We start from the raw sequence: 13,763 nt of genomic DNA, 5'->3' as shown, positions 1-13,763 counted from the left end.
AAGAGTCAAAATGATCCTATTTTCAATCAAATGAGTCATAACAACCATTCGATCGTATCTTCTTTGGAGATTGGACAAGGTCTATTTTTATTAAAAAAGTGGCTGGAAATTGGGCATGTATCTCCATGACAAAGGATCATTGGCAATTCCCGTCTCAGGGATGGGTGAAAGTAAACGTTGATGGTTTGGTGTAAACTTTTAAACGAAGAGCAGCCATAGGTGGAGTGGTGAGAAGGTTGGATGGTAGTTGGATAGCGGGTTTTGAAATGGTGGTGGGTTTATCGGGTATCTTTCAGATTGAAGCTCGAGCACTACTTGAAGACTTAAAGTTTGCTTGGGCAAAGTGGTGTCGTAGAGTGGAGATTGAGAGTGATAATTCAGTGTTGGTAACCATTATTCAGAATGGTGTAGCAACAAATAATAACTACAATGAAGTTAAACTCATTCAAGATTGGTGCCTTAATAAGAATTGGGAAGTGAAGTTTCGACAAATACTGAGAGAGAGAATAGGGTGGCAGATTGTCTCGCATTAGAAGAGAGAGGCGAAATGGAGCAGTTGATTATTCATGAGGAACCACCGGCGAGTGTGAGGAGTTTATTAAACAATGATAACCATTGCGCTTCATATCATTTGTTTGAGGGAGTCTATGTAATCTTAGCTTAAATGCTTTTCCTTGTTCACAAAAAAAAAAAGAAAAAGAAACATAGATAATACAAATACTAATTATTAAGTGGTCTATTTTCTTCATATTAATTTCTTTTATATATATGAATCATACTATTTTTCGAGTCAGAATTTTCGTTGAATCAAATTGATTTACTTAGATGTAATTAGTATTTATAAAAACAATATTTAATTTTATTATAAAATATATTTATTTCCTTTTGAATTTTGATATATAAATTAAGAATAAATAAAAATTTATACATTATAGGTTAGATTACCATTTTATATAAAATGATATTTAATTTAATTAAAAATATATTTAATTTCTCTTATATATAAAATGTTAATCTGGCAAATTTAATTTTAATAATTATAAAAAATGATTTCAACATTATTAATTATAATCATATTTATATATAAAATTATATTTATTTAACTAAAACTTTTATTTATTATTTTAAATATCCAATTATATTCAATAATTTTGTATACTTATAATGTTATTAATTAATAATATATTATGTTATTTTTAAGTAGAACTTTAAAAGATATCACCAAATTAATTAATTTTGTATTGATATGATATTATATTAATTAATATTATATTTATTATTATCACATAATAATATTAATAAATTATTATTCTAATGTTAATTTAATAATATATTTAATAATAAAAGGTATTCTTATCAGTTTAAAAGTTTTTCTAAACTCATGTATTTATACATATTATAGTTTAAACTTTGATGTTATTGTTGGGGAGATATTTGGATTCCAAGTGTAGGGTATTTGCTTAAACATACCCCTGCTAGTACTATTTTGATTCTCATTGTTCCCTTAATGAGATGGCCACAGAGGAAGGGTCGTGAAATCTTGAGTTGTTTCGGGTTTGGTTATTAAAAGATGTGATTTAGCACATTAAGGGTATACCCTCTCTGCATGCTCGTGATGAGAATTGGGATTGGGTCTCTGGGTATAACCGTTACCTACGGAAGACGGAAGTGTTCGATCTTTGACGTCAAACTTTGGGGCATTTTGAAGGGTCTTAAGCTAACCCAACGTGAAAGTCATGCCAAGGTAATAATCAAATCTGATAGCTTGGAGGTTGTTAAAGCCATTCAAGGAAGCATTTCTAGCACGTCGAATTCGGCTTTGATTAGACATATACAAAATATTTTAGTACAAGAAAAATGGTGGCTCTTGCTTTAAATTCCTAGAGAGCAAAATTAAGTTACGGACTGTTTAGCCAAACTAGCTTTAGTCAAGAAAGAGGATTTGCATATTTTTTATACCCCTCCTAAGACGGTTCTAACCTCTCTAGGACTAGACAAGTCAAAGGGTGTTTTTTTTTTCTTTTTCGAGTACTTCTATATAATTAATTAGTTAATATTTTCTTTTCATAAAAAAAAAGATATTGTGGCTATACCAAGTAAATTTTAACGCGGTTAGCATTATTGTTGCAGTAGCATATTAAGAAATGTGGATTTGAATATGTTTAAGTGATAATACTTTAAAATTATATAAAAAGTATGCAAATGACATTATGATTCAAGACATGCATACAAAATGAGTATAGCATAAACAAAATGAGTATTAATCCATAAATAAAATGAATACAAGCGAGATTATAGCCTTTGTCCATCAAACTTAATAAATATTATTAATTAACAGTTGACTTATTAAATGGAAGTTATTTGCGGTCCAAAACCATAAAAAGAATTAAGGAAAGAAAATAAAAGTAAAACCTTCAAATGCCAAACCAACTAGATAGAATTTTATTGTAATGAAAATTTTGGGAAAGATGAATACTCCACTAATTAATAATAATATTAAAGCTTAAATGAATAATTATCCTTAAACTATATTATTTTTCTATTTAGGTATTAATTTTTATCAAAATAAAGGCAATTAAAATATAACACATGGAATTTTTTATTAAATTAAATAAAAATAAAGTAAAATATTTATCATTTAATAATTAATATTTACTTTCCCCTTTTTTTCATTTAATTTCTTCCTTGCTATCTTCATCCTTTAACCATTGCTTCACCTTCATTGCAACCTTCAAAGACAACCGTCACCCTAATAATTTATGATAACAATTTTTAAAAATATGCAAATGTCAATAGAATTAAAATAATAACAATAAAGTCATATTTTCTTGCACCAAATATCCTTCAATTGAATAAGGTGTATGTAGTGGTGGTAAGGGCAAGTTGAGGGTTTGATACAAACCTTCTTTTATTTCTCTTTGAAACTCGGGTTGTTCTATTATATAGCTATGAGTGCATTCATAGGTGTTGTTCTTCACTACTTTGGTATTTAAATATTTGCTTTTGTTTCTTCAAAAGTCTTCAACTTTAATAGCCAAAAAAAGGGGAAAAAAAGTCATCGTTGTCTCATTGTGTTTGGAGGTTTCGAAGAAACAATAAAGTGATACGATCGAATATTTAAGCAGAAAAAGTGCAGAGAAAGAGAGAGTTCAGAGAAGAAGGATGAAGAAGAAAAAAAATATACATATTTTCATAACCATCTACTCCTCCTGTTGATGGGTGTAATTAAAAGTAGAAAATGGTTTAGAAATGACAGGTTGTCGTTGTCAGTAACAGCTGCCCAATTCGCACCGTTTAAACTAAACGTCATGACTACCAAAACATATCGTTTTAATGACAATTAAACAAAAGGTAAACAGAAATGTAACAGAGATTGAAAAATATGACCATTATTTATCTTCATTCTATATCAACTATTCCTCCCTAGGAATACGATCCTTGTCCTTAAGGATCAAACTCTGGATATTGTTCTTGTAGCTCAGTCAGTTTCTCCCAAGTAAAGTCTTCAGGGAAAGTATTGGTACATTCCACCAAAACTTCGATTGCTGCATGATTCCCCTGTTTCGCCATTCTTCTCTCAAGGATTCGTATTGGTGTCTTACTCAGAGCACTATGAACACTTGTAGGAGGAAGTGTTGTAGTACTCACAACTAAACCAATGTGCTTTTTGAGTTGTGAAACGTGAAAGATAGGGTGAATACGAACACCCACTGGTAGAGTAAACTTGTACGCGACCTTACCCCTTCGAGCCTCCACTAGATATGGACCAAAAAATCTTGGACCAATTTCTGATTGGTTTTCTTCCTGTGAGAATGTTGCCGATATAGGTGAAGTTTAAGATAAACCATGTCACCGATCTAGAACTCTCTGTCTGATCTGTGTTTGTCAGCTATCTGTTTCATATGTTCTTGGGCTCGTTTCAAATGAAAGTGTAACATATTTCTAGCTGCCTCTATGTTTTGCAGTTCACTATCAACACTCTTCACTTGAGAAGATTCGACAAGATAAGGCATAAGGTGCAGGGTGCCTGGCCATAAAAGGCTTCATAAGGAGTTGTTTGTATGGCAGTATGAAAGGTGGTATTCTACCACCACTCGGCAAAAGGTAGCCACCGAACCTACTCACGAGGTTGTTCCATTGACATGCATTGTAAATAACTTTCCAAACTATAGTTTAAGACCTCAGTTTTCCCATTTATTTGAACAATGACTGCCAAAATACACTGATAAAAATCTTATCTCTATCCGACACGATACTCTCAAGAACTCCATGGAGCTTGTACACATTGTTCAAGTACTGTTGAGCCACTGTAAGGGCAATAAAGGGATGGGATAAGGTTAAAAAATGATCGTACTTAGTTTGTCAATGACCACAAAAATCATGTCTTTTCCCTTGGATAAAGGCAATCCCTCAATAAAATCCATACTGACAGCTGCCCTTGCTCGAGTAGGGATAGGTAAAAGTTGCAGCAGCCACGGATTTATAGTGGTATTGTGTTTACATATTTGGCAAGTCTCACATTCGGCGACCTATTTTTTTTGCATCAGTCAAGAGTTCCCTCCAATATAGCAAACTGGAGAGTCTGTGTCAAGTAGCATGTATCCCCGAATGGCCACCCAAGGCATGCCTATGAAATAATTCAAAAAGTTTTTTATAGTAAAAATTTTTTTACTGTAAAGGCAGTAAAGGGATGTGATAAGGTTAAAAAATGACCGTACGTAGTAAGTCTGTCAATGACCACAAAAATTGTTTATTTTCTCTTGGATAAAGGCAATCTCTCAATCAAATCCATACTGACAGTTGCCCATGCTCGAGTAAGGATAGGTAAAAGTTGCAGCAGCCGCGGATTTACAGTGGTATCGTGTTTACATCTTTGGTAAGTCTCACATTCGGTGACCCATTTTTTTACATCAGTCGACAGTCCCCTCCAATATAGCAAACTGGAGAGTTTGCGTCAAGTAGCATGTATCTCCAAATGGCCACCCAAGGCACCCCCATAAAATAATTCAAAGAGTTTTTTCCTTAGCTCAATATTTGTCCCACCATTGCCTTCCCCTTTCGATGTAAGACTTTTCCATCCCACGAATATTTTGGATGAAGTTGAGGTTGCTGTTGTAGTTCAAACTTATCTTCTTTAGAGCTGGATCGGTGAAATAGGAATCTAAAATTTGCCCCCAAACCTCAAACCATGAAATACTTCCCACGCATTGCAATAATTGTCCTTCTTGTGAGTGATCTATTCTCGATAATGTATCGACAATTGTATTTAAGTGCCCCTTCCTGTAGGTGATGAAGTAATCATACCCCAACATCTTTGCCAACCACTTCTGTTGGTAGGGAGTGATAGCTTGTCTGTCAACTAAAAAATGAAGGCTTTGGTGGTCTATCTTAATATGAAAATGGCGACCAACGAGATAAGAATGCCATTTTTTTTACGACCAATAAAACCACAAACATTTCCTTGTCATAGATCGACAAGGCTTGATGGCGAATTCCTAGACCTTTACTGAAAGAGGTAATAGGTATCCCTTTTTGCTGTAGGACAACTCCCAATCCTTGGCCACATACATCAGTCTCAATAGTAAATTCCTCCTAAAAATCTGGAAGTATAAGGAAAGGACCTTGGTAAACAGCCTGTTTGAGTTGCTTAAATGCAACCTGAGCATCATGAGACCAATTCCAGGGAACTTCTTTCTTTAGAAGAGCAGTGAAAGGCTTGGTTATCACACCACACTATCGAATGAATATTCAATAATAACCTGAGAGTCCCAAAAATCCTCTCAAGCCTTTAACCAAATGAGGAGTTAGCCAACTACGCACCCCATCAACCTTGGTAGGATCCATATAAATTGAACCAGCTGAAATGATATGTCCCAGGTATTCGACTTGGGTGGTGCCAAAGCTGCATTTCCCTTTTTTGGAAAAAAAGTTGATGTTGCTGTAAGAGTTCCAAGACTTCTTTTAGATGAACTATGTGTTGAGACCAAGTAGTGGATTATACGAGTATATTGTCAAAGAAGACAAGTACAGATTCCTCAAAATATGTTTAAAGACTCGGTTTATCAACGATTGAAAGTTGGAGGGAGCGTCTGTCAGCCCAAAGGGCATGACAAGGAATTCATAGTGGCCCTCATGAGTCCTAAAAGTTATTTTGTGGACATCTATTTCTAACATTCTAATTTGATGATACCTAAAATGCAGATCCAGTTTTGAGAAGTAAGTAGCTTGCCCCAACTCGTTCAAAAGCTCCTTAATAACTGAAATTAGAAACTTATCTTTTATGGTTAATTGATTAAGTTGTCGATAGTCCACACATAGTCGCTAACTACCGTCTTTCTTCTTGACCATGACAATGGCAGATGAGAAAGGACTGTTACTGTTGCGAATGATCCCGGTTTGTAACATTTCGATGACCAACTTTTCAATATTAGATTTTTGGACAACAAGGTACTAGTAAAGCCTAACTTTAATTACTTGAGCCTCGTCCTACAACGGAATACAATTATCTTGCATTCTGGAATGGGGCAACCTTTTTGGGAGTTGAAAGACATCATCAAATTTTGCAAAGAGCAACTCTATATCCTGATGAAGGGATGATGAAGGCATTGCTAAAGTTGTTTGATGACTGGTTGTGAATAACATAGGCCAAGGTCCATATTCTATCATTGTAACACACTTCAATATATGTGGTGTAGTCAAGATATTAAAACTGTCAGGGAGTATGCCTTGAAGAGTGAAAGATTTGCCTAAATAATCAAACTGCATGTGCAAAGATGAAAAATTCCAAATAATTGAGCTGAGAGATAACAAACACTGAACGCCAAGAACCAAGTTACACCTTCTGACTAAAAGGATCAAGAAGTCAGTAGAGAAGGTACACCCTTGTGCCTATCATGTTACAGCTCGACATAGCCCTTGTGTTGATAGTTGAGCCCCATTAGCTACCTTCACCCTCAAATGACAGAATTGGTCAATTGGAAAGTTTAACTTTTTGACTAAGCTAGAATCCACGAATTTATAGGTGCTACCGGAATCCACTAAAATGATGATTGTAGCGAAACCAATCGTGGCAGACAAACACATGGTATTGTGACCCTGAGATCCATGCAAAGTGTGTAAGGATAAAATTGGTGCGACGATATCACCTTCAACTTCCACTGTGTCTAGTTTATCAAGACAATCTTGAAATTCCTCAAAGGTTGGACTCTGGTTATCATTCTTGTGTTCCTAGTGAGCAACTATCACAAGTTGGTACAACTGAGACCGATTGCATTTGTACCCTGGTGTATGTTTGGCAGCACACAAAAAACACAGTCATGTTCTTCTCTTCTCGTCCATCTCAGCTTCGGAGAGGGCTTTGGTAGGAAGCTTATGACCCTGGGACGTAGCAGGACGAGCTCCTGAGGGCGAAAAACTACCAACAGTACTAGAATCTTGTCATTTGTGAGCAGAAAATAGTGACCTTGCATATCCAGAAGTGCCTCCCGCAAGAGTTAATTTTTTAAGATTGCTACCAACAATATCTTCCATTTTAAGAGAAAGTATGTACCCTTGTACTATAGTAGTAGGCTTAAATAATCGTAAGTACTGCCCAATCTCAAGCTTAAGATTATAAATGAAGATGCTTAAGGCGTAACTCTTAGGTAAACGCGGTCAATTAAGGAGACTCACAAAAGTATCATGATAAAGCCCCACTGTACTAACCTATTTAAGAGCCACCAATTCTGTCATAAGATCCAAACACTTGGTAACACCGAAACAGTCTTTCAAGCCCCGCGAGTACAGATCCCAAGTAAGTTGGTGGAAGCCCCCGTGCCTTTGAGCGAAGAAGTAATGCCAATCAAGTGCTTTACCTTCTAAGTTCAACATGACTATCTTAACTTTGGCATGGTCCCCCACATCCTTAGCCTCGAAGAATTGTTTGAGTTTAAAACACCACCCCCGTAAATTTTCCCCATCGAATCGAGGACAACCCCACTGAATATGACGACTCGCAAGCTCTATTGAAGTGGTCTGAGAATGAAGACCCAAATGCGCTAAATCAGTAACAGGGGACATAACCAAACTCTCTTTAGGCGGAAAACCAGAAGGTGGTGTCTCCAAAATTCCCTTACCACGTGCTGACGATCCACTACCATTTGGGTCTGGCACTTGATTCAAATATTGAGCAAAAAAAGAGTGAAGCTCCGATCGAAGCTCACCTTTGAACTCATCACGAAAATCTTTAAAGCGAGAGTCGAGTTTGGCATCCAACTGAGTGAACTCTTTCCTGAGCTAAGACAGGTCTTGCTGTAGCAACCCTATTTCCTTTTGTTGACATGTGGTAACTCCATCGGTGGCCATGAGGATTGGTTGTCTCTGATACCTTTGATACGATCGAATATTCAAGCAAAAAAAGTGCAAAGAAAGAGAGAGTTCAGAGAAGAAGGATGAAGAAGAAAAACAATATACGTATTTTCGTAACCATCTACTCCTCATGCAGAAAACGATTTAGAAATGACAGGATGTTGTTGTTAATAACAGCTGTCCAATTCGCACCGTTTAAACTAAACATCGTGGCTACCAAAACACATCGTTCTAATAACAATTAAACCAAAAGTAAACAAAAATGTAACAGAGATTGAAAAATATGACCATTATTTATCTTCATTCATATCATAAAGCAATAGCGATGATAGTGATGGAGGTTGCGTTCGAGGTTTTATAAAACCAGTCATCTTTTTTTGGGGATTAAGTTTTATAAAACAAAAGGCATTAATTAAAAAATTTTCTTTTTGGCGAGGAAGAAGATGAAACGTGGGGAGGGTGAAGGAAGAAAAAAGAAAATTTTATTTTATTTATTTCCACTTATTACATTTTAATTGGCTTTCAAATTTTTTAAAATAGAAAAAGTTATTCCAACTAAAATTTAAATACCACTTTTAATAATAATAATAAAAGTAATAGAGCTTGAAGGTAAATTTTGGGTGTAGGCCTAACTTTCTTTTGACGGTCATATAGGCCTAATATTAATTAAAACAATTGATGAAATCATTTAGACAAATAATAAATGCATCCAATAGATTCATGCCCACACAAAACAAGAGAAATAATATCACTCCATCAAAATGTCAAAATCATCTTTTAGCATTGATTTGAATAAATAATTCATATTTTTCTGCTACTTATATTAGATGTCTTTGACGAAACCAATTATATAAATTTAAATTTTTTATTATAAATAGTATAGATATGTATAATTGATGGAAGTAATAAATTTATATATTAAAATATAAATTTTATAAATATAAAATTAAAATTTTAGTTGAATTGTAAATTAAAATTTTTATTAATGTACTTGATGTAGGTTCGAATCTTTTTATTACCGAAAGATATTTTCGTAATTCCTTTAACCGAGTTAATACCGATTGACTCATGACACTAACTTAATTAAGAGTTTAAATAATAGTATAAATAAGATATACTAGCAAATTATGAAACAATATTATGTGTAAGCATAAAATTTTGATAACTAGATAACTTATTTGATCGAACACATCCTCTTTCTATTATTAGTAAAATATCTGGGCCACTATTAAACAATATTTTGTTTCAAAAATTGTTTAAAAATATAACTTTTATTTTATTTTAAAATGTATTGAAAATGTAAAATATTTGGACACATCCTACATATAGGAGGTGTTTTCGTCCCAGTTAAGCACGTTCCTCACGGCGCATATTTTAAAACTAACCTTAAAAAACCTAATTCCTAACCCTACATTCGAGAATCTTGGGATAAAAAATCAGAAGCTTGAGAATCTTGGGATAAAATTGACACATCCCATCTAATCTTTTCCGTGGCAAATAATAATGTTATCTTTTTCAACATTTTGAAATTATGTTTCATTTTAATTGTATTATGCATACTTTATTACTTCCGTCAATTGTATATATTGATAATATTGTTAATTGGCTTGATGTCACAGGTCAACTCAACATTAATTCAAGATTGATGACAATATCAAGATAAATAATTGTAGTGGATTTAGTATTCTTAATACTATTTATGTGTTTAAATTTAATTTTACTCATAATTTAATCTATTTTTTCATTTTAATATCGTATTTATTTCATGCGTTATTATTAATTAGTTTCAAGTCATACATTTTATTATTGGAATAATATTTGGTATATTATCGTAGAGTTTTATGCTTCACAAGTAGGGTTAAGAGGTTGACAAGTATCCCATAGAAGCATAGTATAATATTAATATAAAAGAGATACATGACAAGTATACTGCCCTTTATTTTAAATTTTTTATATTTATATTATTTATAAAGTCTTTTATTGAGTTAGAGAATTTTCAAAAAAATTTGTAAAATAAATTATATGATTATATGAATGTTTTTAACTTTTTATATTTTTATAAAAAAATTGAAACTTGTCCGATTTAAACAAATAACATCATGCATATAAATTTTTTATTTACAACTTCAACTAAAGTAATTTTTAGTTTTATGTGAAATTTTAATATATATATATATTGTTAGATAATTTTATAACAAATTTAGATATATTAATAGTCACATTTATGTTTTAAATATATAATTCCTACGTATGCGTGATAAAATTATTAGTATCGATAATAAATTAAGATTAGTATATATATATATATTAAGTATACTTAAAAATGTGTAAAAGAACAGGATACACATTTAATTTTTATTCTCAAATGAGAGTAGTTTTAATCTTTTTGCCTTAAATTGGGTCTTAATAAAAAAAAAAAAAAGTGTTGTATCTATGTGGACATTATATCATTGCCTAAGTGGCAAGTTGCCATTCATGCATTCAGTATTACTTTTTATCTTTTTCAATTTTGTTTACTCCAATCCCCTAAATATAACACTCCAAACAACACTTAAGTTTTTTCCTCTTTCTCATCAAATTGGCAGTTGAATTTATTTTAATTAAAAATTTTATTTTCTATCAACATTTTGTTTACCAATTGTATCTACCTACTCGTGTGTACAATAACGGATTTAAAACCTTTCCTATTAGATATAAATATTTTGTTTATTTTTTTAATTTAATTTATTAATAACTTCATGTGTTCTTGATAGATCTGATCATGGATCGGGTTACTTGGTCCGACCCGAAGGTTCATTCAAAAAGTAAAAAGATTTGGGTAAAAATATAGGCCCGAAAAATAGATTTGGACAAAAAAAAGATAAACTTTTTTGGCTTGAACCCAGCTTGACTCAGCTCGAATTTGCAAAAGAAAAAACATGTTTTTTGTTGTTGTTGTTTTGATGTCGTTTGCTATTATATTGCTATTATTTTGTTATTTTTGTTTGGATATTATATAACATTTGTTTTATTGTTAATTTTGCTACTATTTTAGAGGTATTTGTTTACTAAGTTGCACCATCTTAGAGTTATTTAAGTATATATAAATTTTTTAATTTATTTTCAATTTGTGTATTTAATGTATTATATCTTTCAAATTTATTTTTATATAAAAATAATAATATAAAAAATTTAATACAGTAAATTTGGACCGAACTCGAATTTTAAAATTTTTATTAATGTCAGATTTAGACAAAATTTTAAGTCTATTTTTCAACTCAACCCGATTATTATCATCTCTAATTCTTGATCTAATAGCATTTATGGCTTCTCAATAAATAAATAAACACGAAAAGAATTATTGTAGCTTTTCTTTTGCTATCAGAAGGTGCATGGCTTTTATTTTACTAAACAAATATGCATGGGTTTTTATAATAAACTTGTAATAGATTGAATTAATTTGACCGAATTCTTTTTTCTTTTTTTTTTTGGAAATAGCATTTTGATTTGATGTTTGATAAAATGCCAATAAAAGTTGTTTGGGTGAAAATTGAAAATTTGTAAAGGAAAATCAAGATATACCGGGTGCCACGTAGACACTATAACTACGTGTGCAATGTAAAGCATGACATGGCATAAAATACCCAATTTTAAAATATTGTTTTTACAATACCCTTCTTCGGGGAGAAAACACTCAATTTAAAATGACTAATACCTACTACTACTACTATTATTATTAGTTACTATGACATTTATTATTTTATTATCATTTCGTTAAATTCTGTTATTAATATTTATACTTTGCAAAAGTTGTGAATTTAGTTTTATATCTTAAGTTGATCAATTTTCATCCCAGTACTTTTAAAATTTTAATCCTCACCGACAATAACAATTAAATCACCAAGTTAAGTTTTATTATTTCTAAAATCGATGTAGCAAACATATGTGTGATGCTACATTAGTTGTTATTTCCACAATACTCACTAAAAATTTAGTTGATTCAATTAGAGAATAGGAACTAAATCTATAACTGTAAGCGTAGTACAGGGTTGGTAATTGAATTTAACTGAACAAATTTAACTACTACTGTTTGGGTTAGGATTAAAATTTCAAATTTTTTTAAAAAATGATAAGGACTGAAATTGACCAATTCAAAAAGTATAAAAACTAAAATTGGTCAAATTAAAGTATATAGACTAAATTCACAATGTTTGTAAAGTACAGGACCTAATAGCAGAAATTAACCTTAGTATTTAAATATTCAGTTTTCAGTTATGTATCCACGTAAAACCGCACGCCTGTCGCCGCATCAGCATTTCGTAGACCAATTGAAACATTTTTTTTTGAAGGTGACTAAAACATTTTAAAAGAAAGTAAATAAATACGATAAAAAATAATTTTAAAAATTTATGTAAAATTAAATACGATTTTAATTGAAATGATAAATTTAAAATGATAAAAATTATTATCTTTTAAAATCAAATCCATGATTTTCTTACTTCACAAAATAGGTGAGTCTTTAATTATTTTACAAATTAAAAATTCATTGCTTTATAAAATTATTATAATAGTATAAATACATAGATAAAAATAAATTAAAAATAAAATGGATTTTTATCTAGATAATATAAAATGTTAATTACGAAAATGAGGCATGTTGTAAATTATTTACAAGAATAATATTTTTATAGTAAAATTAAGTATCGCTAATGCATCAAGTGAAACCACTTATAAAAAATAATTTAATAAAATGAATAAAATAATAAAAAATTAGAAATATTTTAATTTTAAAAGGGATATTAAAATGTTGGCACCCTTTTTCATCCTCACTCTTATTTTTAAAATTGGGGTAATTATGGTATAATTTTAAATTTCATACTTCTATTTTATGAAAATTAGAAGTTAGTCCATTTATTTTAATTTATCATAATTTAATCTTTGTATGTTTGGATTTAAAAGTTAATTAAATTATTTAATACTATTAAACTCGATCATCTAATTACTTACTTTAAGATCAACTGCTCATCAAATTCATGTGAAAAAGTTAATTAAATCATCAATTCAACAATTAATTTGTCATATAAACTTGAACTATTAATTCTTATCTAATTTGCCACATATAAATTGTTGAATTGATGATTTTATTAATTACGTTTGATCTTGAGGTAAGTAATTTGATGATCGAATTTAATAGTATTAAATAATTTGACTAACTTTTAAATTGAAACATATAAAGATTAAATTATGATAAATTAAAATAAATGGACAACTTCTAATCTTCATAAAATAGAGATAAAGTTTAAAAATTATACCACAACCACCCAATTAAAAAAATAAGTAAAAATAAAAATCAGGATGAAAAAAAAGGTGCGGTATGAAGGGCAATTTACCAAAAAAAGCTTTTTTTTTAAATTACCGAAATGGGCCTAGTATTTTAT

The sequence above is a fragment of the Gossypium raimondii genome, chromosome 6 (genome assembly GCF_025698545.1).
Source record: "Gossypium raimondii isolate GPD5lz chromosome 6, ASM2569854v1, whole genome shotgun sequence".
In the NCBI taxonomy this organism is placed as follows: domain Eukaryota; kingdom Viridiplantae; phylum Streptophyta; class Magnoliopsida; order Malvales; family Malvaceae; genus Gossypium; species Gossypium raimondii.
The sequence above is the reverse complement of the archived record's forward strand: the minus strand, read 5'-3'. Positions refer to the sequence as shown.